Raw genomic sequence first — 25,698 nt, 5'->3', positions numbered from 1 at the left:
CAAATGAAGCGGTACAGGGAGATATGGGCTGGGCATCTGTCGAAGTACGGGAAGCTCAGAGTAAAATATTATGTGAGGAACGTCTGAGGAAATTGGACAGTAACAGGTGGGCAGCTAAAGTATTTAAATACCTATACCTAAAAAGCGTTGACTCACAATGGAGGAAAAGACCTAGGAAACTAACCAGTAAGTATGCTGGTCACAAAGATGAAGAAATAAAGAGCGTTAAGCAACAGGTGAAAAACACAGAAGGTAAACATTGGATAAATTCTATGGAAAAGAAACAGAGTGTGGAATTATACCGAAAGTGGAAAAGGCAGATCAGGAAGGAAGCTTTCTTTGATAACTCAAGAGGCAGTGCCCTACATTTTGAAGCTAGATCAGGGTGCTTTAGAGCACGCAGCTACAAAAAGAAATTTGACAATGAAGGTGACACATGTGCAGTATGTGGTTAATCCACAGAAACAATATCATATTCGAATGCAATGGTATCCATCCGGAAGTCGGTGCAGGCGCAATCACTGTTCCTGAAGCTCTGGGGTTTAAGGCCCCAATATAGTCCGACGTAACGCACGCGCGCGCGCACGTCGGCCTCCGCGACGTTAAGTCGGCGAAAAACCGAGGTCTATAGTCCAACGTCACGGCGTGATGGACGTAGCGAGCGCGAGCCGACGCGGCCCAACGTCGCCGACGCGCAAATAGAATCTCGCCTATTTCTCGCCGACCGCGTCGGCCACGCATCCCAGCATTCCTCACGCGCAGTGAAGATGGCGGCTTGCATGTAGACAGCGACCGCGCGCGCATTTCAGACACTGTTGTGGAAAAGCTGCTAGAAGGCATTCGAGGGCAGCCCTGTGTCTATGATACCAAGCGGATTGACTACTGAGTAGTTCAGAGGAAAGAAATATGCCTGGGATGCAAACTGTCAGTAGTGCGGCCGGGCACAGCTGTGAGTTCTTCGCTGCGGTGCGTGTGTCATACACGTTTTAATGCATTGCTCTAGGAGGTGTAACGATGGTGTTGTTTCACTTATCTGCAGTACATTCATTGGAAGAATACCAAAATCTGCGGAAGCGGCTTCGCATAGAGTTGTGACCTGCACACGCCGGAATCGAAGGCCGTACTCGACTTGGCCACACGGAACGTCAGCGGCTCAACAAGCAGGGAATTCGCGAAATGTATGGAATTCTACAGGAAGTGCGGCCGGCCGAGAAAGTGATCCTCATTACTGTGTAATCTATAACTCTTCTGTAATCGTACAGATACTTAAATTATGATTAGGTTTCAGTAAAACACGCACGTACACAATCATCGTTCCGTCTGTAGCCGTCGTCGACGCGGGCTCAGACCGTTGCTGGGCTGGACGTCTCCACGGCTGGCTGTAGATGCTTTGTGTCATTTGAACATTCGCAGTAAACACATCGCATCATTGCCTTGATCACAACAGTAATTAGTGCCTCGATAGGCAGCCAGTTCGTCCCTGTAGGTGACCTGTCGTCTGCTCGAAAATGCACACCGAAAACGTACCAGCCCCTCGAGGGCGTCTTGTGCGCATGCGCGACGCGGCACCGGTCACGCCAGCCGCGCCAGACTGTAGAAGCGGCAGTTTTTTGACGCACCCGTCGTAGCCGACGTGCCGTGGCCGACGTCGCCGACTGAGCCAGTCGCGTCGAAAACGTCGGACTATATTGGGGCCTTTAGAGATACCGTTGGCCGGGTGATTGAACCTGCGGTGGAAGCTAGCAAAAAACGATTGGAAGATTGGTGGCTTAAAAGCAGAAAAGTGACATAATGTTAGTTAGGTAAACAAAAATTCAGTGAATAGAATGATGGCATAGCTAACCAATCTAAAACAATATTTAAGAAATAGGGGGAAAAAATGAGCATGATAGCAACTCCTACCACCCCGTTTCAAAGGGTACGCTTCTATATTCCATCTATCCATCCATTCATCCTCCCCGCCGCATTGAAAAGCACGTTGTCGTCTGCTCCGTGCTGCATTCCAGCGTATGTTTACGCGCGCGCGCACGATTGTTTCTCTCCTCCTCCGGCCGCGTTCTGGCCACCGTCGCGCTCCAACAAAAGGGGGGGGGGGGGAGAACTAGAATAAAAAATGACGGCGCGCTTTTTTCGCAGAACTTGTGTGAAAATAGTAACCGGATGGTTGTGGACTTTTAGTTTTTTTTTTTTCTTTTTTTTTTTTTTTTTTTTTTTTTAGGTATATCGTATCACTCGTATTTCGCACCTCTGTTTGTAACTGGCGGTGCCGCAGCAACCATCGCGGAACCGAGTCGGCCTCAAGAAACAGATATACGTCAATCGTTCTATCCTCATACGCGATCCTATAGAGGAGATAATCGAACTAGGAATTGCACAGCGTAGCTGTGGAATTAAGAAGACAAAGGTTTCCGTGGAGAGATGTCCCCGTCTGCATGGAAAGTCGTCAGGCATTTCCTCGCCCTTCGTCTCGTGGAGAGAGGAAACTGCCGCAAAAATGGCATGTCTCGGCTTCTCGTCAGTCAGTGACCCACGTCGTTGGAACCCCTCATCGTTAAAGGTAGACAGGTCATTGATTTCGAATGGCAGCGCCGCAGCAGCGAACTTCCCCTGGCATGAACCAAAGGCGGCATGCTTTGTGTCTTTGTATAGGGAACCCGTCCAAAACGCGCCGAAAACAGGCTCCACGGCGCCGGTAGCATCCGGTGGAGTCGTCACATTGCTGAAGCGAATGGGTCATTATGGGTGGCAACATTCACTTTCTGTTACCTTGTTGGGGGGTCGCCTAGAACGTCTGTCTCCAAAGGGTTGAATGGGCCCCTTTCAAGTGGGCAGTCACAAAGGGAAAGGAAGGTCCACAACCGGCGCCCAGAGCACGCGTATTCTCCAAGAGAAGGCTGGACCCTTAGTTCTCTGAACAACATGGACAGACACATCAAGAGGTGTCGCTTCAAGTCCTTCAAAATACTTGTCGCTTGCCCCTCGCCTTCGAATAGCGAATTCGCGTTGTTGTTTTTTTGTCTTATGTCTGAACCTGCCAACAAGCGCTCTTGTTGGCAAAACACGGTAAAAATTTAGAAGAATATATATAAAAAAAATTGTGGCGAACACCCCTCCTCCCATGTGTGGTACAGCATCACAAAGGCTAGCTCGAACGCCCCAAGCTGGGGTGGCTCAGAAAAAAAAAAAAAAATAGTTGCGGGGAATCGAGCGGCCGAGATGGATGGGTTGAAGAAAAGAAAAAAGCCTAAAAAAATGCAACAAGCCTGAAAACTCGAGAACGCGATTACCAGGGCCTGAAAATGCCGCAGGCACTTATATTACGCAGACGGCTTTTTCTGGTGTTTTCTGGTGAGGTGGTTGCCACTTTCTCGATGATAAAGGAAAGGATGGCACGCGGTCGCTGATACAGCGACACAGCTATGAGAATGGAAACTCCATTACAGCAGGGCACAAGAAGAGATCTACACTTTCTAGTACACATGCATGTCTTCCTCTCTGTCACATGTCAGAAATGTAGCAAGTCTAATTTTCTCTTTCGTTGAAAGAACATCTTGCCTCAAATCCCCACTGAAATGCTAGTTGTCTTTCGTAAGTTTTTTTTTTTTTTTTTTTTTTTTTTTTTTTACGATCCTTATTGCCTCTATATAACGGCATTTTCAAGTCCTCTGCCCTAAAATTTAGTTTAGACAGGGGAGGGTAACTGGTGGCAGCCAGCCGCTCGACCACTTGTTTGGAGCAGGATGGCGTGTACTGAATGCAAGATCTGTTCAGATCATCCACGAATAAAAAAAATAATAAAGATTTTATTTTTTTTTTTTTTGCTATAGTCTCGATTGAGCAGTATGGCATGAAAAACAGCTCATCATCCGCGGTTCAACAGCTCAGTAGACATCGAAATGTCATTAACACAACTAAATGAATAAAGCGTATGGCAGACAGGGGCTTTATGAATCACATCTACAGAGGAGGGCGAAGCAGAAAGCTGGTACTTCAATGTTAGATAGAATTTTTTTTATATATTTTTGTTTGATTTGCATTACATTCCAGGAAGACAAGACGCTCATCTAAGTAGCTGAAAGTTTCAGCAAATACTTGGGGAAATTATTAAAGTGGGTCAGACAATCGGCCAATCGTCCGATGTAGGTTGTCAAGGCTTTCGGCAGCTTCTGTTTCCTATGTTGCGTAAAATCGCTTCATGAAATTTTCTTTCCAGCTTGTTTTAACTTCTTTTCCAAACAGTTCGTTATTCTCACATTCTTTCTCCGCCCTTTCCTTTCTGCCCCACCCCCGTCTTGCAACCCCGTCTTTGCTCGCCCCCTCCTCCCCTCCACTCTTCTCGTTGTTCGTTAACTTTGCTGCCTTTCTCTGTCGTCACCCAGATTGTTTTCCGGTCTCTCTGTGCCTAAGCTACCAATTTACCTCCAGGGTGTCCGTCGTAGGCGACATGTTCCTGGCTGGCTTACCACATGAGTGCAGGCCGGAGTGTCCAGAAAGTGCAAGCATGTTGCGGCTACTGCGTTATTTCTACATTCCGCCATCTGCGACAGCAAAACAAGCCGACCGCGAGCTTGGGGTGTTCCGTCGTTACGAAAACATTATCCCAAGCGTTCCGTAATTGGAGCTTCCCTAAAAGAACAAGGTCAGGGCACGGCATGGCTCCTGGTGTGAATTAAGTTGATCATAGCATCAGAAAATGATTCTAAAATCATAAAAGGAAATCATTCAGTTCAGCTGCACCCACTTGCGATTATGTTTTGTTTCAGTCCGGACCAAGAGCTTCCCTTTCTCTTACGTCTTGGATTTTTTTTGCGAGATATACTGCGCACTAGTGGATACACTGCGTGCTCAATCTGAAAGTTCCCCTCCAAAGAGCCAACCAGACCTTGCAGTTGACTGCCAGCCACTTGAATTATTTGACTGGGAAATAGTGTACAATGAGTTTGACTATTTTTCTTCGGAACAGCAGGATAGCAGTCTGGTTTTAAAGGGGATTAACTTCATTGACACGTAGGCGAATTTGTATGCATGCCTGCTGTGTTAGTATAATTTTTTGATACGGCCTAGTTTTAATCAGGGTGAAATGCTCTCATACTCTTTGAACATGTGCCACATTATTTACGTGGCACATGTTACTTACGTTATGTGATTTATGTAGGCTGTCCGGCCCACTATTGCAACTCTACCAGAACACCGCTGCAGTTTTACCAGATGATATTCCCAGTCTATCGAAACAGACAATGTTGAATAAAGCTATTTGGGGAGATGAAAGGTTCCCCAGAATTACCAGAATTACCGCCGCGAAGGTACCACTCATTTCATTTGTTTTGCTCGAAAAGAGACTCTTTTCCAAAATCAATGGACATTTATTAATCGACACTGAGTTTTCACAGGCACACAGGACCTTGATCTGCCCTGAGGACCGGTTTCATGACCGCGCAAGGCGCATTATAACAGAGGCGCCATTCAGCGCTCCCTCAATTCGATATGACGATCGATTCTCAGGCTCAGGAGAAGTGCCTCGCATGCTGCCGTTGCTGCCGCTGTCAGCTGCCCCTTCCTCTGGAACCAGAACTTCGTCCATTTTGAAGGTAGCGCAAAAAACGGGGACCAAGAGTAGAAGGACACAACACGTGCACTTTTTTTTTTTTTCGCAACTAAACTTTTTATTGGAAAACACGGAATAAATACCCATCTCACGATACTGAAACAGAAGAAAACAAACATGATAGCATCAAGTACGGGAAAAGCGCTCGTGTTATGTCCTTCTACTCGGGTGTAGTACGCTTCCCCGTGAGGCGGTTTCCGAGTGTCGGAGTCCCCGCAGTTCCGAAATCCCGTCAAGTAAGTGCCACGCGTGTGTTTCCCCGTGTGTCGACAAGAAGAGAGAGCCCGCGAAGACCAACGGCATCAAAAGAACAAAGGTGAACAGGCTAAAGAAATACGGAGGAAATAGTAAGGTCGAAAACAAACTAACCAACACTAACAAAAGGCAAAAGAGCGTAGAACGCTTGCCCTCCCCCCTCGCCTCCCTCCTTCTCCCCTTACATATCCTCTCCCTACCCTCTCCAACCTTCCAAGGAGTGAGGAGGGGTGCGTTGTCAAGAGGGGTTGTCGGCAGTGGGAGGAGGACAAAAGGATTCTGAAAGCGAGGGGACTCGAAGGCGGGGCAGATAACGTGTTTGCAATACTGCATGGGAATAGCGACCTGGGTTTCGACACCCCTTCTACTTGGTCCTTGTTTTTTGCGCTACCTTCGAAATTGACCATATTCAATTCGCCCAACTTTCAACCTAACCACAACTTCGTCGTTCTGTTCGTCCATATCAGCAGACTGTTCACCCACATCAGCAACTTCCTCACTCGCTTCAGCAGCCTGCTTGTTCAACAGCATCGACCTTTAGTATTCCCTCCTCTTCATCCTAGCGTAATTGGGATAATTTTTGAATTACGAAACAATGTGGGCCGTCAAAAGTTTTCAGTTCCACTAGGTCGATTACAAAAAGACAAAGTTCTGTTCCGTTACTGTTAAGCTAAGGCTCAGTTTTATTGACATCTCTTATTACCTTGTATAGCGATCGGCAGAGGGAGGTCCGGGTACGGCCCTGTATGAATCTGGGAATATGGAGGGGTAATGAGAGGGGTGACCTTCGTTCCCCTTGACGCCGTCCACGAAGTGCTTGCTGCAGATTTTTGTGTACGGGGTAGGTTGCCCATCTGTGCCGTCCGTGCAGAAATATTGAGGCCATTTGCACGACCAGAAAAAAACCAAGAAGCGACACTTCATACTTAATTGTAAAACTAACAAAAATTAAACTGTGACCGTTACATTTTCTGCGAAATTTACACAACTTTACGGCTCCTCTGATGTCAAGCCACCAACAAACATAAAATTGCATATATTCTATGCTGACAAAAAAAGGTTTAGAAGTGATGGTGCATATGAGTCCTCCTCGCTTCAACTGCCGATTTCAGGACAACCAATCGATACCCCCCCGTATATTTAAAAAAAAAAAAAAAAATTAGTGACCGCCTTCCCTAAATCACCAGGTATTTTGCTCAGCAATTGATAAAAAGTCCCTGATACTGCCTCAAGACACGAACAAACGTAAAAATTATTACCCGCGTGGTAGCGTGTGCGACTTCATGCGTCGGACGAGAGTGATTCAGCGTTTCCGTCTTGCAGCTTCGTAAGGCTTGTTGGGAAATGAGAAAAGTTTTATCCCTGGCGAATTTGCGTACGAGCTATTGCACATTGCGACGCAGCAGTAAAGCGAAGGATGGCGAGGGAAAAAAAAAAGCAAACAAGAAACGTCAGGCTGGGGGACGGACAAAGGAAACCGCCCAAGAGGAGAAGGAAAGTAGCGGCATAAGCTGTGGGGATTCACAATCCCTTTCCTCGATTATAACGCCCGCGCATAATTAACACGCGTGATTACTCGCGCTGGTAGAGAGGTTGGCGGAGGAGAGGGCACGCTGGCCACCTTGGTTGGTTGGTTGGGGTCTTTGGGTTATTCTCGGGGGGGGGGATACCGGACACGGGTTATGCCGGCCTTAATTCGCGGCGGCACTCTTGGTGTCCGGGGGGAAGGGGAGATGGGATGTTGGGAGGGGAGGAGGGGGGGGGGGGGGTCATCATCGTGGAGTCGCTCTCGTCGTCGTCCTCGTCATCGGCTCCGTCGCCAGCGCTGTGGCCAGCAGGTCAGCAGGAGCCGGTGGGCTGCCAGGGGGCTCCTGGCCGGGAAGAGCAGGTGGTCCTCGGTGGCAGCAGGAAGTCCGAGGGCCCGGTAGCCTGCCTCCATCTTGCGACGGTGGTGGGCGTGTGCCGGGCACACACAGAGGAGGTGCCCCAGCGTTCCTGCATCACCGCAGGAGGGGCATGCTGGGGAGGGGGCCCGGCCACGGACATACAGCTCCGTGGGCGTCCAGGAACCTCCGGTGCGGAGGCGTAGGAGGAGAGCCACCTCCCGCCGCCTCCCGGTCTCCTGCGGCTAGGTTGCCGCGGATTTCCCTCTTTCCTGCCGACGTAACCGGGAGACCTCCTCTCCAGTTCCGAGGGACGAGCGCGTCTGTCGCAACTCCCCGGGGTTCTTCGGCGGTTGATCGCGCACGCGCGCGGTTCATGATTTCTGCCGAGGAGACCACCGCCCTCACCGAGAATCGCCCACACACCGTAGGCACTTACCGCAACGGGATGTGAGCGCGAAGCCGTGTCAGGTGAGAAGACTCACCTCCTTGACGCGCTTCCCTATTAGGTGGTTTTTATTTCACCCCGTATTTCACCCCCGTTGGTTCACAGTCTATAATTACTCGGACAGATTAAAGCTTGTTCGAGTGCGCAGCTCGTGTTTGTCCCTTCTGGCCTGAACCCGCCGCAGTGGCGACTTCGCGCACCGCGGGTCGGGGGTCACAGCTCTATCTGCTAGGGCTGGCACGTCGGGGCTAGAAGGCGACTGTAGCGTCTAGCCCCCCCCCCCCCCCCCCCCCCCCCGTGGCGCATTCTTGCGAGAATTAACCCCCATAAAGCTTGGAAGGAAAGGGTGTGGAAGGAAAAAAGGAACGAGCTAAGAAGGAGGAAATAATGAAAGCAAGCAACAACAACAACAACAACAAAAAAAGTTGCCAAGCCAAATTCGCGAAACTAAGCGCAAGACATAGTAAATGCGCGCTTAAAACGCTCCATTCCCGTTGAGTACTCTCTGCATTGTACTAGTACTTAATCAAGCTATCGTAGACAGAGAAATATAGACCGCAGGACAGCTTAAATAAAAATTATGCAATGAACAACTGCATCCACGAGCGCGGCCCACTGGGCACGCATGGCGTTCCCAGTAGCACTGATGCCTATAAGTTGCCCAATTTCTTTTTTTTTTTTTTTTTTTAGGGTTGAGAAAGGATGCTAATGCAGGTGAAGGTAGTGTGTCCTTTTTCGGGAAAAATGCTTCGCGGTAAATCTGGACGCGGCAATACCTGGGCATGATTGCCAGCTCACTGCTCGTTGGACGGCAGCGATCCAAACTGAGTCGCTTCGCTTCGTAAAGCTTATTCGGTGACGTGAAAAATATTTTACCAGGCCAGTGAAAATGCGTGCAACACCAGCAACCCAGGGACTGCAACCTAGCAATTCATTTGTGACCATATAATGCCACGAATCGAAATAACGAACGGCGAATACGCCCCACGCACAGCAGATCCGCTGCACGGGTCACTACGAAAGTGTTCTCCCCTCAGCTAGGGGCGCGCGCGTCGCGCCGCGAGTTAAATGTTTTCATAGAAGGCCGCTCTAGTCTGCAGCTGCTCGAGGTAAAAAGGAATTTGAAAACGTTACGGTGCGCGAACGTGAACGTGCAACTTGTAGCTGATTGCTGGGGCGATGAGATATGCGTTTGGAGGGGGGGGGGGGGGGGGGGGGGGGGGTTATAAGGTACGATGAGTGTGGGGGTGTGAAAAATTTGTAAAATAGAGATAGGCTGGTAACGCGACGACTGAGCGAAAGGGAGACAATTCGGGTGCAGGAAACGCTGATGTCAAGTATACGACGAATCAATAAAACGAGCGGCGCGATTTTGAAGAGATTCGAGGGCATTAATCAGATAAGCTTAATGAGGACTCCGAATGGGCGATGCAAATTATAGTTTAGACCGGACGAGTGATTTGTAGGCTACTAACTTGATATGCTGCGGAGCATGATAAGGTGGTGGTCGTAGTGGTTATTTATTGTATATACAAAAGGAAGGAAAAGATATTTGCCAGCCCCGGTATTTGCTATCTGATATCTGAAGCACCTGAACTGGGGCGGCGGAAATAAAGGGAAAGCGGGGAAGAGGTAGAGGAAATCAGAGGTGAGCGATAGGGAGAAAGAAAAGGGTAGGTAAAAATGAAACAAATATATTACACTATGATACAGTATACAGTAGTTTGCTTGAGTCGGAGCATGATAAAGATCGCGTTTCAGGAAACCTAACGTCCTGTTTGTGGCCGTTATTATGTTAGTAACATGCAAGCTCCAAGAAATATTGCTAGAACTGGTTGTGCCTGAATACTTGTATGATTGAACTATAGCTGCATGGAAACTTCAGATATATTACTTAAGGAAAGACAAGAGGATTACAGCGGCGGTTAATACACAAAAGACTATAGTTAAGTTCCATTAGCCACTCGTTACATCGGTCCTGAACAGCATTAAGATCGTTATGAGAGAAATTTGGTCAGCAGTGGTGAGATTAGCGCGATAAAGCACGGAGTCGTCAGAGAACATGCGTATATTAGATATTACGCTAAAGGCTGATCAATTATGTATATGAGAAAAAGTAGTGGTCCAAGCACAGATCCCTGTGGGACGCCAGACGTTACTAAGAGTGGGTTAGAATTCGTATTGTTAACGTAGAGAAACTGGGAACGATTAATCAAGAACTCTTCAGTCCACTTCTACTAAACTTAATTGAGAAAGTTTTATCAGCAGCTGTTTATGCATGGCTACTATATCAAATGCTTTAGCAAAGTCTAAAAAATATATCGGTTTGTAGTTTGCAGTCAAGGTGAGCATGCATATCGTGTATGAATGTAGCAAGTTGGGTCTCTCTTGATCTGAAATTCTCTGCGCCGCCGAATTACGCGCAACCCACTTTGCTTCCTGTAAGCCCCGTTTCTTCTCCACTACCTGATTTCGTGCGGGGGAGTAAGCTTTTCGCAACACGATTCTTTTCTGCTCGTTCTTGACCTTTTGAACTTGCAGAGATGCTGCTTAGCTGCGTCCTCTTGCTTGCTTTTTACACCATTTTCACCTTTCCAGTTCCAACGGCGTTGAGAAACGTAGGTCAGTTTTAAAGTGGGAAGGGTGCGGAGATGGAGAGGAAGCGTGACGCGACAGTCGCAAGGCAGCCCAAGGCGGTAGCGAACGACAGAGGGGCTTATCTCATGGCACCCTACCGCTCACCCTTCTGCACTGCACCTCTGCAAATGCCTTCTGCTGGAAGAAAAAAAAAAAAAAAAGGGAAGAAAATGCACAGCGCCCGCGCCTGTAGCCGCGCCGCCGCGCGCCTTCCCCCTCGGCGCCGTCCGCGCTCTCCCTCGAGACCGGCCGCGGGGCAGCGGCCTCGCTGATGGGTAGAGTATGGGACGGGCAGGGATGCAAGAAAACTGTTTTTCATACATGCGTCTCCCAAAAGAGTCCCGTGAAGGGTGTTATCCGACTTTGTGGTGGTGGTGGTGGTTTTTTAAAATGATAATAAAAAAAAGGAAGGAAAAGAATGTTGCCGCTATATGTGACTCGGCGACCCATTCTTTTCCGCTCCTGGGAGGTTGCCGCGATTGTTGCCGCGCACAGCACACGGGCGTCTTGCTTTTCGCCTCCATCGAAAATCGGCCGCCGAGGCCGGGATTCGATCCCGCGTCCCTGGGCACAGTGGTCGAGCGCCGTAACCACTGCGCCACCCCGGCTTTTTTTTTTCTTTATTGCATGAATTGGTAAAAGATCGTGGTTGCCATGCCCCTTGGCTGACAACCGTGTCCAATGGACTTTCATTACCACAAGTTCACCCATCAGACTCAAGACCTCCTCCGCAGCGTCTTGCTGCTTCAAAATTTCTTTTAGTTTATACACTTGTTCAACAAAATGGGGTGCTATAAATGGATTAGTGTTAGCTCTTGGATGAAGAATGTAGTTTTTCGATGACTGAGCTGCGCATGCTCTGGTACCATTCCTGGGAGATTGTTGATTTCAATAAGGCACAGTTGTTAGTCCAGTCGCTTTGCGTGCCTCGTCTCTCCTCCGTGTTCCGTCTTTTGACTTTTTTTTTTTTTTCAAGAAAGTGTACCAATTGACCCATATTTCACGTCTACTATTTTATTCTGTGTGAAGCACATAGCATATATATAAAAAAAAGAAATTACGAGCATGCACGGAGAGCGGGGGTGCACATATCGTGCAACCGCTGCTCGCTAATGACAAAACGAATTCAGCGACAAGTCCCGTGCAATAAAGCCATTCCTATTGCATTTCGAAGGAAAATACTAGGAGCTGGATATAATGAATGAAATGCCAATTATTGCCCCAAAGCGCGAACCAACATGGTACACCCTCCCCGATGTTTGTTACTCAACACTAACACAATTTCAGAAAATGCACATATCACATAAGCCCATGTTGCAGCAACACCTCAGGCTAAAGGAAAAACATAGTAATTACACCTCATTTTATACAGATTATGTTGGTAGTGTGATAGCGCTGGACGAAACAGAAATCAATACGACTGACTCAGTGTGCATCAGTTTTTATTGCAGATTGTTATACACGTTGTGTCGCTGTGGGTGAAATAACGAATGAATTGATCAAAAGTAGCATTATTTACACGCTAAGTGTCCTCACCGCGTTAACCTCTGGATATGCTGTTCACTCACTGATAGGAAGCATAATACATAGTAAAAGCCACGACACAAACACATTCTGTAATATTCTGCTGGGTCCCCAGTTATATTGGAATTATCGATAAAAAGAGAGCAGACACATTCGCTGCACAAGTCAGAACCATGGAAATAGGTGAACATGCCACGAACATTGCATGAAACTAGTGCACAGTCAACTACGAGTGGCAGGCTGCTTGGGAAAATGAAATAAGCTGCATTCCGTAAAGCCCATATTAGGAATTAGAAATCATGACAGCACACTATTTTGCGTTTTGTTATTTGGCACATTTTTCGCTTTAAAAATATCATTCAATTTCGGTTGATAGCCCAATCCTTGAGCTGTATTACGTGCACAACGCCTGGCTTGCTGCACAGTCCACCTGTAGTGACCGCGACGACATATCTTTGACAGGCTTCTGAATATACATTAGCATATGTCACCTCGTGTGTGGATACCGCTTTCAAATATCTCCGTAATTGTCACTGGAACTCTCTCCTTTCGATTATATTTTAATAAACCCCTACAACCATCCTGCGGTCTTGAAATTTTCTTCCCGGCTGGCGATGGCTCGCCCTTCTATCCAGGAATCGAGGGACGTCGATCGCTTCGTGGAAAAGCAAGTGCAGCGAACTCCCCCACTCTCCCCCTTTTCGTGTGGCATTCCAGCGAAAATGGCAACCGAGGAAGCTACTTGAAAAAAGGTCCATTGGTCATGTGTAGAAAGAAATTTGTCAGCTTCGTCACAAGGCTTGTTTTTTCAATCAAAATTCCTCTTTCCTATACTTCGTCTCACAAGATGTTTGCAGCACTGCGAAAGGCAGAGGCACCTCGATCCAATCAGGATCACGCGCACTACAATAGGCAATTGTGCTCCTACGTGCCTCTCGCCCCCCCCCCCCCCCCCCAAATTGGCGGGGGTGACAGCAGGAGCACAATTCTCTATTATAGTGCGCAGGGGCGAGAGGCACTAAGGGACACAATAGTAAGAGCTCCTTTGCCTATCGCAGTGCTGCAGATATCTCGTGAAACGAAGTATAGACCACGCACTTGCCTTTTCTTTTTTTTTTTTTTCTTTGCGGAAACGAAGAGGTATCCGCCTGCGCACAAAAATAGGTAATTGTGCTTCCAAGTACCTCGGGAGCCTACGCACAATAATAGATCATTGTGCTTCTAATATCGCCCCTGCCTTTCCCAGCGCTGTGAACAGCTTGTCTGTCCCGGCTTGCTATTAAGCCATTGTACCCTTTCGACGCCTCTCTCTACAAGCCAACGATACAGAGGGGGGAAGTTGTATTTTTGGCTTTCTCATTTCCGTAGGGTGGGAATGACTGGACCAAGTATTTGCAACCTCGACGATGTAAGCGAATCGACGGAAACAAACGTATGGCATTGCTGCAGTCGTACGTGGGACAAGTTAAAACCATTCAACTGGCGGCGCGGTACTTGGGCTTCTTTTCGACTTAAGCGCGGAAGTTCGCCCTTTGCCCTCTGGTACTCGCCGCTACCCGACCCGCGGCGGAGACAAGCAGCTCGCAAGCAGAAGGCCTTGGCGAGGAGCCCGGCGCCCAGGCCAAGGCAGTCGAATGAGCGCTGCAGTTTCCTTTCCCTTCCCCAACCTATTCTCTTTTCTCTCTGTGTGGTCTTGTCAGCGTCAGCTGGGCGCAAGAGGGAGACAAGGAGAGGCCTCATGGCTGGTGAAGGAAGGTGAGGTGGGGGTGGGAAAGTTGGAGGGCATTGAGATGATGCTCCTTCTCAGCGCTTCCAGAAAGGAGCAAGAGAAAAACGAAGCAGGAAAGGCAGAATTCTATTCGTCCATTCTCGTCGAGGCGGGTCGAATGACGCGATGTGACGTATGCGAGAATTCGTCGCTCAGGCGCAGGAGGTCAGTGCGTCAGTCTTAGTTCACCTTTCGCAGTGGTGCTGCATGGTCCTGCGCATCTTTGTTGTTCGACCGTGTTCTATTGTTCGTGCAGCTGTGCAGAAGTGATACTCTAGCCTGTGCGTCGGTGGTTATTTTGTTGCCGCCATGTGTGTGGTAGCGCCGTGTTTGTGACGCGTGCGTGATGCACGGCAGTACGAGCAGTATGCTGTGCAGGTGGCTAGCAAACACGTGTGTGTGTGTGAGCAGACCGTCACTTCCAGTGTTCATTGTGTGCGTGTTTTGCTGCAGCGGTTTTATCCTCGTTACGCTGATTAATTTTGGTGTCGCATTCGCGAAGTGATGGCTGTGCGGTCGCAACTGTTGCGCCGTGTTTATGGTGCGTGCATGACTTGTTAGTCGTTTTTGCCGCGCGCTTGTGCTGCCACTGGTGTGACGCCCGCCGACTGCGTCTTGTTTACACAGAAGCGCCGCCAACGTAGCAGTTCGCCGAAGAACCTTCGGTGGGACAGAGCTGTATTGCATCTAGCGTCGTATTGTTGAAGCCATCTGAGCCGCGTCGAATGTCAGGCAAGCTTGCGTTACATATTTAACTTGGCCTTCGTTTCGAACTCGCGGTGTAGGAAGGTAGCGCGGTTACTGTTGCTTGCTCATCAATGGCACATGTCTTCGAGTACAGTACAACTTAATTGTCAATGGTCCACAGTCTGACTTATGTTTACGTTTTGATAGCCTTGACATCATGCATTCGATATATTTCCAGGGGCCGTACTTTTGAAGAAATAGCCGACCTTTCGTTTATAAGAATTTTTTATTTTTTTCCCGCAGCGCCATGTACGGAGTGACATGACTGCCTATCGTTCTTCTCGAGTTCTCGCTGCGCTTCTGTTGGGAATATGTTTCAGAAGATGTTATTTCTGGGCTGCGGTTATTTCATGGTTGCGGTTTCGGCGCTTTCACGTTTCGCTCCTTTTGCCTTTGTTGAAGTTGATTTTACGCCCGACGGCGCCGACACGGTATCGTGGCGCCATCTGCGGACCCGGCGGCAAACCGGCCGTGTCCACATTCGCTCTCGCTGGACCATCCTGGCGGATCAGCTGACAGCCTAGCTTTTGAAATCGATTGTTCTCCAACCTTGGCAATTTAATTTCTTTCGTTTGGCAGTGCTAATATAATTGGTACAACGACATAATTTAACTATACACGATACGTGCGTTGAGAGCACGCTGCATCGGTACGGCGGGGAAGCTACGGATCAACTGTGCTGTTAGCGAATGTGAAACTAGAAGCATTCGTAGAATAAATAACCATCTATACGACCCACTGCAATGTGCTAGCACAGGATCTTCGTTACTTTGTGTTAGATACGACAGAATGTGTATCCAAAGCTCTAAACCCCGCCTAACCGGTGACATAGCTCCGTGCTCACCGTGGGCTCCTTCCATTCGTCCGCTTGATTGTTGCTGCGAGCGAATTCCCTTTGCATCTCAGTTCACTAAATTACTTTAGTAAGCAGCGGATACGCGCCTGGGAGTGCGGGAAAGCTGACTTTTACAGAACTAGTTGCGCTGGTACTCGGGTGCATGTGCGATCGACATGCCTACCCATGGGCGCTGCCATACTGGGCGCGGTTTCGCTTGTTGCTATTTTTATTGTTAATATGCTTTATTGCGGTTGATTATTTTAAGTCCACACATTTACGATATACTAAATTAGTTTATGAGAGGAAATATTTTCACATGGACTTAACTTCAGCGTAATTTTTCGAAACGACTTCGCAACACCGCTAGGGCGACCGTTAAAGAAGGTAAACTTTGCTCGGATTCTGAGTACCGTAGTCGAATTTCGAGTGTAATGGGCTTTAAGTCAATGCTTTCAAATAGCAGAGACGAGCCGAGGGAGTCATAGAAACCTGCCGGAGCCACCGCCCTGGAGAAGCGCCCGATCTCGCGGCGCTCGCCGGCGGGCGCTCACTTTGTGACGGGGGCGTGTCTGGTAGTTGGTTGTAAAGACCCCGGACCGCGATTCAAGCCTTGGTATCGCTTCTCGGCCTTTTGGCTAAGATCAAAGTGTAGTATCTGTTCTTATCAGCTTAATATCTGATACGGGTCCTATTTGGACCCAAGATATTAAACTTATTTTTGGAATGCGGCGGAGTGCTTGAAGCTTGCTTCACCTCCGCCACGGGTTGGCCCGGTATTGCACTGCCTCCGGGATCGGCCCACTCACCCCACCACGGGGTGAGACTTTCAAAATCAAAAATCAGAGTTAATCCACAACTAAGGAGGCAGTTCTGATTGCAGACTGTTCTCTATGAAGTGTTCTGACACCTGTGACCCCAACGTCTGCCTGGGCGACTATGGTGGCAGGGTCGGAGTATGTCGCACCCGTCTACCGTAGTGCTAGACCCCGGTTAATCAATCTGCCTTTGAAGAATCAGAGAAGATAGCACTTATTTTCACCTCGAGAGAGCCACTTATGTCAAAGACGAAAATTGGTTGTGTATGTAGATGAAAGGAAAAAAGTCCTTATGCTCAGGCTATTTTTTGCCAGTTTTGTTGAATGTGATGTTTAAAGTAATAACATGTGATCTTTACTAGGTATGTGTGTGTGTCATAAATATCTGCAGGCTTATGGTATGTCTCAACTCTTAATTTTTGCCTCTGCAGGACGTTACTTCAGCATTTGGATGTAATGCAGGTCATCTAGTCAAGGCCCGTTGACTGCTTCACCTGGTGAGTGGCTACACGGAGGGGCCAAAAAGAGGTGCCGGCCGGGGCGCAAGTGAAGCTGCGAAAGAAATGGCTGGAACATCAGACGGGATATACATGCCACTATGACAACCAATTGGTGCTGCAACGTCACACCATGGAGCATTACAACCTCACCAGAAAGACCATGCACTGACGTGGCTCAACTTGGGATGTGAAAAATGCAGTCAGTTAAACTGATAATTGGTTTGGCTTGACTCAGTTTGGGACGTGAAAAGTGTGGTCTGCGAAACTGTGAATTGGCTTGGCTTGAGCCAGTTTGTGACGTGAAGTGTGGTCTGTGAAACTGAATTGGCTTGGCTTGGCTCAGTGAAAAGTGCGGTAGTGAAACTGTGAATTGGCTCGGCTTGAATCAATTTGTGATGTGAAAAGTACAGTGCAGTGGTGTGGTATACGGAGTCAACTTCCCAAAGCAGCGTGGGCTGAGAGGAACACTGTAGTGAAGAGATTAATTAGTTCAGACCGGAGTACATTCACATCACATGGCGCAAGAGTGGCCAGAGTTTCAGCCGCATGGAAACACGGGTCACCGCAGCAGGGATCAAACCCATGTCCTGGGCTCAGCAGTCACACCTAAACCACAGAGCCATTGCAGTGAGAGCGCTGTGAAGTGAAATGCGGACGCAGTAACTAAGTAACTACCACAGGTGCACATAGCAATGGCCGTAGAGTCTAGATGACGCAACAGGCTGGAGAGCGTACAGCGAGTAAACTTTGCTCCCTCACTCCATTACCGAGGGGGACAATAACTTCAGGGTTGGGGAGAGTAAAAAGGAGTCGTCCCATTCAGGGCAGAGCTGAGTAGCTTGATTTCGGGATGAAAGTCTAGGCACGACCTGCCAGACAATCTGAACAAGAACCAGCGCCGCCAGCTAGTCCTAATCGTACGTATCGCTGTTGCCACATGCGATGAGCGCATAGCCCTCCTTTGTGTATTTCGGTCTCTGTTGCTTTCCTGTCTGACAGACCACAGGAAAACATTGCCGAGGCATTACCCGCCAGGAACTTTTCCCAGTAGTGAAGATTGAGCAGACACGACTCGAGGTATAGCCAGAAACTAGCTGTAGCAAATGGTGGAGGTGCATTTAAGATCCCTGCTATGGACAGGGCTGGACTATGAGGAACAGATGCCCGGGTCTGATGAGCATGTAGCCCCCCCCCCCCCCCCCCTTTCTTTTCTTGACGGTCCCTCCACATGGCCATAGTACACTACTGGAATATACCCAGTGTCATTTGAACTACAACAAATTAAAAAAAGAAAACAAGAACAAAGTGCAGTCAATGGAGTTCCTGCACTAGAAATGCAACAGCATTACTACTAAAGAAGCCATTCATGCTCAGCCGAGAAGATTACGAAGGACACTTTTGTGAGGCAATCAATGTGGCATGGACTTTCTTTTCTCTCTCTGTGTGGTAGAAAGGAAGTGATTTAAGTATTGGAGAGTTGGGAAAAGATGGTAGAGAAGGAACATTTTATTTTCCTTTTCATCCCACATACTGTTCGCATTGCAATTTTAAGATTCCCCCCCCCCCCCCACACACACACATACACACAAAGACTGGAAACTACGAAAAAAAGAACCTTGCACAATTCGTGAAGCAAATGCAGACCGAATGCCCCATAAGAGGCCCTTGAGATGGTGGGGAAGTCATTTTTGCAGCACAAGGTCTTCATTGTCAGCTAGGCTGAACAGTTGCATTAGGCGGGCCTCCTTCCCCTGCTCTCAAAGATGAGGCCCTGGGCTTCAGCCTCCTTAGCTCTCCCTGTAATCCAGCGCTAGCTATGGATAAAAATAGAATGAAGGGGAAGCGACCACTCACCGATAACGTTGAAACACAGTTGTGGAAAAATTACGCTGCAGTTACAGGACGTGCTAAAAGGTGAAGAAACAAGTAAAAACTTTGATGAGCACTTTAACGACCTGTTTTCTTCTGGCAAGAAAACTATCGTGGCAGCAAAAATAAGCAAATGACCACAGCTGAAAGATTTAAGGGGCTGCATCATTCCGGCCATCGATATGAACGACCAAAATGAACATATAACACACCATCGATCCGGGCTTCACGCTGCATCCCTACGTTTAAAGCGACAGCTGATGAAGATCTGGAGGACTGGCTCCACATATACGAAGGATACCGCTGATCCTGTGCAGGACAGGTGAACAGAAAGTGACAACCTGGTGTTCGCCTGGTAGACAGCCCGGGTCTGGTATGTGACAGCCTTCTGGGAGAAAACAATGCAAACATGAGCAGATTGGCAGAAAGCGCTATACTGCGCTTTTGCAGACGCGCAGATACAATAGGGGACATGTCAAAATAGGCATACATTCGTCTACAAAAATTCGAGCAGCAGCTATGTGAATGTGCCAACACAGTGATAACAGATGCAGAGAAGCTTTGTGACTTACTTCAAGGCTTGTGATCCGTGGTCATTTCTTACTTCAGCTCCGTGAAGGAGCTTCTAGAATACCTCCGACATGTGACACACGTAGGGGGCCGCTGCATGACATGCTGCCTCATGTCATCGAAAGTACTGGACTCATGGAAGAAGGCTAACATTATTTTAATTCAAATGGGACGCTAAGGACTTGAAAAATTACAGACCAATCAGTTTACTATCCATTATGTACAAGGTATTTACTAAGGTAATCGCTAATAGGATCAGGACAGTCTTAGACTTTAATCATGGCACTAGACTTCCCACATCATAGAATGCCTAAAACAAATGACCTGCTACTTGAAAATGTGCATGGTTTTCAGTACCAGCATTCATACCCAAACCCAATTATTTGAATTAGTTACAGATCTCCGTCTTACAATCCACAGCGCCTTGTTCACTGACACAATATTTATTGACTTTTCTAAACCCTTTGATTGGGTAGCCCACAAGCACCTCATCAAAAAGGTGCATAACTTGTAACTTGACCATAATACTACAAAGTGGATAGAACTTTTAGCTAACAGGCAACAATCTGTATTTGCGAATAACATCGTATCTGAACCTGAACATGTTAAATCGGGTGTACCGCAAGGGTCCATTTTAGGCCCACTTCTGTTCTAATTTATATTAATGACACCACGACAGAGATTAGCACCTCCATATGTCTTTTTTGCTGGCGATTGTATCATTTATAAGGAAATATTTAATCCTAACATCGTTGTTGCTTTGCAAACAGATCTAGATAGGTTAAGTACTTGGTGCAGTGTTTGACAGGTGGAAATAAACAGCAATAAAACCAAACAGATGACTTTGTCTGTACTTTATAAAACTGCAGTAAACCACTACATTATAAATGTAATTGAGCGCACATCAACTTTCAAATATTTGGACGTTGTTCTTTTCATGAACGTCAATTGGCATATCCATATAAAATATATAACTAGCAAATCTTTGACAAAATTCGGCCTTCTCAAATGTCGTCTACCTTAGATAACCCTGATACCAATTAAAGCTACAGGCCTACACATCTCTAATTCGGCCATCCTTAGATTATTGTTCGGTAGTATGGCATCCCCACCGAAGTATATTATCCAGCTCCGTAGAGTCTCAACTGTCTGTGCAAAATAAGGCAGCCCGCTTTATTCTATGGTCGTACTCCCCATACCAGAGCGTTTCTGTAATAAAGCAATCTCTAAACATTCTGGACCTCATTATACGACAGAAATTTTTTTGTTTATCATTGTTCCACTCCCTCTACTAGATAATTCATTTTTCGCGTGCAGGCACATCAGAGCGACACATCACATATCATCTCGTACCGAACGTGCGCATAAAATTTAAACAGTTTTTGCCCGCACAAACAAATATCTGAATTCTCCATTAGTCCTGGCTATAAAGGAGTGGAATGCTTCACCTGACAGCATTGTGGCCATCAATGAAACATTTTTCTGTTTATCATTACTAACATTTCTTGAATCTAGCGCAGCATTGCAGTCTCTTTGAACTTGCCGCCTTGTACCTGTGCTTTGCCTTGCACATGTACATATTATTTGGGTTTTGGCTTACTTCACCATGCCCACAATGTACAACACTGAGCTAAGACCGGCAGCAGTCTGCCGGCGGATAGCAACGGCCCATTGCTTTCGTCGCTCTATGTTCCAAGGCACTCTGAACATCTTATACCGTTTTGGCAGAGTTTCTACAGTTTAATGCAATTTCTTCGGCACTGTGAACGTCTGAACTTAAAAATATGTGTTGTAAATATCATGTTCACAGGCAATGCCAATGCAAATCAAGCCATAGACACGACCCGGAAGTCAAAATTCATGTTACTAAACCTCGCTGTGACGCAATGGCTGCCAAAATTTAGACGCCACCTATTAGAAGCACCAAGGAGCACTCTCGACTTTGTTCCGAGCTACGTGTTTGAGTCCTTTACGTATGTAATGCAGTCTGCTTTAGTGCGTTGTGCCCTTTTTCTTCAGGAGCACTGAGTGCCGACCCATGCGGCATTGACTATATATGCCGCAACTACCAGCAGCGCTTGGTCATTTCACACCCTGAAAAGGTTGGTAAAGATCCCTTTTTGTGCCTGCATCATTACAGAGCCTATAGATGTTATAGGTGTTGAAATGTTTTACTTTTTCCCTCAGCCATCTTCGTTACAAGCTCGTAGCTGCTGTCCGGAACCAGCGTATGCTACCACTGCCGGCAGCTGCAGGAGGGACAAGACTGTGCACCGCGCACTGCGAAGTCGGCTGCAGTCACTGGCACTGTGTCAGTGCCTGGACAGGACGAGGCAGCTGGGGGATCAGGCGCCACGCTCGTGGGTTTCGAGGCAGTCTCTATTACGACGAAGGAAGGCTGCAGGCAAGCAGCCATGCCCTTTATTTGCAGCACAAAGTTATTGAACATTTAAAGTGAATCTCATGCTTTTGTTCAGATCCTAATTGAAGATGATTGCTTCCTTATCGCCATGCTGAAATCCAACTGAGTTGCATTTCATCATGACCAACCCAGTTGGTGTGAACTAATGTTTTGACAGCAATGAAAACATATTTTTGAAGCAAAATTTTCACTACCCGTATCAGAGCGCAGCTTTACGTGGCTCCACATAGCCTAGTTCTGCGCATGCGCATGATGTCACAGCCAAGGCCAGCGGCCAGCTCCCTCGCCAAGCTCTGCCAGTGTTGCCTAGCAACGCTTAGAAGGTGTGCGACTCCTCCTCTTTAAAATACAAAATTAGTCTCCACCGGGAATCGAACCTCCATCCCTTGGATCCCCAGCCCAGCGCTTTACCACTACGTCACGCCCCGCATCGTGAAAAGCTCTTCATAATTCCCCTTGTCTACTGTGAGGTTGATAGCAGGATCCCGCCAGTGACAGATGCTGCGCCTTTCCTTTCCTATACACAAATTATAGAACGGCGGTGAACTTTCAATGAAATGCTGGTTGTGTTCGACAAGGGGCGCGCGATGTACCATCGCACGTCGACACAAGGCGATTAATGTACACTATATGAAGCTGGCCCCACCAGGCGTCCAATCCAGGCGTCAGTGCGCCCTTTAATTTGCTGCTTCCTCGAACGTCGCACCACACAGCAGACAGAAGCAGACCAAGATATCTAGTAGGCGTTAGTACAGCAGGCATTAGCAGCGTTTGAAATCGATTTACAGGATAGAAAAGGTGCATTTTCTGTCGCAATTCTCCACGTACACATGTACCATGCCATAAAGGAAGGAAGGAATGTGAAACAGTAGTCATCCTCTTTACTCGAAGCAGCATTCACAGCCACATTCGCAACAAATGCATAGCAGAATGTGGCACTCAGGCTTTCACCTGCCACTTTAGTTGCTAAAGTGTCTCGTAATTTTTTGAACACTAGTTGAATATTTTTCTTGGCAATATCTGCTTTGCTTTGCATCGCATAATTTTTGTCTTCAATTTTAGGAATTCAGACAGAGGCTGCTTTGTCTATCGGTTGTAACCAACTGAGCGCTGAATGAGAGAAACAGACAAAAAGTGTGCGACTTGAGCAGGTGGAACAGGAGGGGTAATGACTGAGGCCAAGGATACATTTTACACTGGTACGTGAGGGGTTACTCCCCTTTCTGCATTCCAGTGTTATAACTTGGAAATTGGCGCAGAATGAGTCCAAATTCATTTAACCATTCTATATAGTGCTCTTAGGTCAGAATATTATGTGCAAACACAACTTTCACTACAGGTTTCAATTTTTACCAGGATTCACCGATAATCATTTTCTTTTCTTTCCAGGTCTGTTGAAAGCTTTTTGTTCTTTGCCCTTCCTGCGTCGGTTGTGGCAGGCCTGCCCCGCATTCAAACTATGGTGCCCCAAGAAACACAGGAGTAGAAGCACTGCTCCAAACTACTTTCCCGGCTCCAAAGCAAAATACTGCTCCAAAACTGCTCCAAACAAGCTGCCTAAGTGCACTGACATCACATTTAGCAGAACAAGTGCTCTTGCAACACAGTGTGCATGATCGTGGTGTATACTCGGTATAGGGGCTGCCATACTCGAAACAATGGTAGCACACCGGTGGCAGAGGTATAACACATCTTGCACTGGGCCTGATACAAATAAACATATATTATACTCTAGAAAAGAATGAAGCATAATAAATGTTTGTTCGCAAGTAAATTTAAGATGAGCCACAAGCAGCTGGAGAGAATTAATTGCAAAAAAATGATCTGTCCACTTAACACAGCACTAAATGTATGCTTTCCAATCACCAGTGATGAAAGAAGTCAGAGCAGAGCAGCGAGGGAAGCGGAGTGGACAGTGCAAACTACCATAAGCTGTTAAGAAACTTGTGAGGCTACAAAGAACTGCACCTGTGAAAACAAGCAGGTACTTCAACATCGAGCCTCTTTGTTAGTAACAAGTGTGTCAAGAACATGCCAGATAAATGCATACTTGAAGCATTATGAAGGGGATGCTATGAAGGTGCCAATCACTAGAAATGTTCTCAAGAGTATTTTAAAGCCATACAGGCCTATTGCTGATTTATTGAAACAAAGGAAGCTTCAGCATCACTCAAACAAAACATGAGGCACCAGGCAGTGAAGTACAGAACCTGAGGGGGGAAAAGGCTGCCCTTCAGTGTTTCCCATCCTCGCTGAAGTCACTACTGACCGGTGCTCAGACATTTATCAGCAGAGGCATAGGATCAAGAAGGATATATGCACAAGATAAAGAGCAGAGATGTGCTACTCATTGATGTGAGCTCTCAACTAGTGGCATTTCATGAGTACATCAAAGTTGTGGGCTCCATCTTTGAATCTATCAAGTTAAAGTAGTCTAAAGCTTTTAGTCAAGCGTAATGTTCAGTTACGAACTGTAGAAGCAAGCATTTCGTTTACTGCTAGTATGTTCCAAATTGTTTCGCAGGTCATTTGTGTTATTTAAGCCTGTGTACAAGTTTTTTTGCATAATCATCAAAGCATTGAATGTTGAAATAAAAAGGAATTAATTTAAATTTTTTGCATGTTAGGAAGAGAAAACTGTTACCATGTAAGCATTTCACCTTGGAAACATGCTCCAGAACATAATTTGAATGCTCCTGAACTTATTTTTATTGCTCTAAAGCTGCTCCAAAATAGCTTTATTACTGTTCCATGAGCTACTCCAATATACTTGAGCCTGCTTCCACCCCTGAACACAGTAATTTTTATTTCTGGTGCATCTTAGACACGCTTTTCTTGTAAGGGACCTGCTTCTTTTTGTCGTGTTGCACTGTGACATCCATTTTGAAGCTTTGGCTGAAGCCCATGAAGGCTTTGTGCAAGCAGCTAATGCGGTTTCCGAATCCGGCTGTTGCCCAGTCATGGCTGACGGCGGATAGCCACTTCTTTCCGAAGCTGTGTTGCACAGCATCATTGACTGCACAGAAGTATCAGTGCCAAGGTATGTCTGCATTGTGAACACAGCAAAATTTATTCAGCGCTGTGTAGAACCTGATTTTTGGGCCCAATAGTGAAACATTAGTTTTATGTCTACAGTCATTCAACCTGAGCATGCAGCAAGTGTGGAGCAATAATAAACAGGATTCGACATTGAAGCTTCCTGTGTGTGTCAGCCCACATGGAGCAGTTACGTTTATATCCCCAGGGTATGGAGGCAGAGCTAGAGACAAGCAGACCACATTAGAAAATGGCTTATTTAGTGGTATTCTTTTCAAAGTCGTCACATTTCAATTTTAGCATTATGGAAAGCTTCACTGTTTTTCATCTTTGCTCATACAGCATTGAACTAATTTCTACGAAGCAAAGCCTTCGCAAAATCTGGTTTTAAGATTTCTTAAAAGCTGAACACTCTGTACAAATAAATGCTGTCATCTAGAGCTTAGATGTAATGCATGCTTATGAATCGTCGTATTGCTTAAATGAAGTGAGTTTCACATTTTTACAAGGGTCTACTGGACATACTTGATGAAGGTGACCAGGTGCTGGTTGATAGAGGTTTCCTCCTTCATGAAGAGTTTTTTTTTTAAAGGAGTGCATCTTATCACTCCTGCCTTTGCGAAAGGAAAGCTGCAGCTTCCTGAAGATGGAGGTGGTGAAGTCCAGCCATGTATCCTCATCTAGAGTCTTAGTTGAGAGGGCCATTGGTCACTTTGAAAAGGGGAAAATGCTACCAGGAACTGTTTATTTACAACCCTGGCCCAAATTTTGAAGACTAGCC

At 47.0% G+C, this 25,698-nt stretch overlaps 1 long non-coding RNA gene and 1 other non-coding gene across 2 annotated transcripts; both read left to right on the top strand.

Moving 5' to 3' along the window:
- The first annotated feature begins 14,321 nt into the window (after nt 1–14,321).
- LOC146186938 (uncharacterized) lies at nt 14,322–25,432 on the top strand. Its single transcript, XR_014708183.1, has 5 exons — nt 14,322–14,852; nt 16,952–17,017; nt 21,479–21,561; nt 21,647–21,863; nt 23,271–25,432. It is a non-coding gene; the product is annotated as an uncharacterized LOC146186938 (long non-coding RNA).
- LOC146186939 (U2 spliceosomal RNA) lies at nt 16,321–16,512 on the top strand. Its single transcript, XR_014708360.1, has one exon. It is a non-coding gene; the product is annotated as a U2 spliceosomal RNA (small nuclear RNA).
- Nucleotides 25,433–25,698: the final 266 nt, after the last annotated feature.

The sequence above is a fragment of the Amblyomma maculatum genome, chromosome 6, assembly GCF_055883805.1.
Source record: "Amblyomma maculatum isolate TAMU_Amacu chromosome 6, ASM5588380v1, whole genome shotgun sequence".
NCBI lineage: Eukaryota > Metazoa > Arthropoda > Arachnida > Ixodida > Ixodidae > Amblyomma > Amblyomma maculatum.
This window is presented reverse-complemented; position numbering and strand designations above follow the sequence as displayed.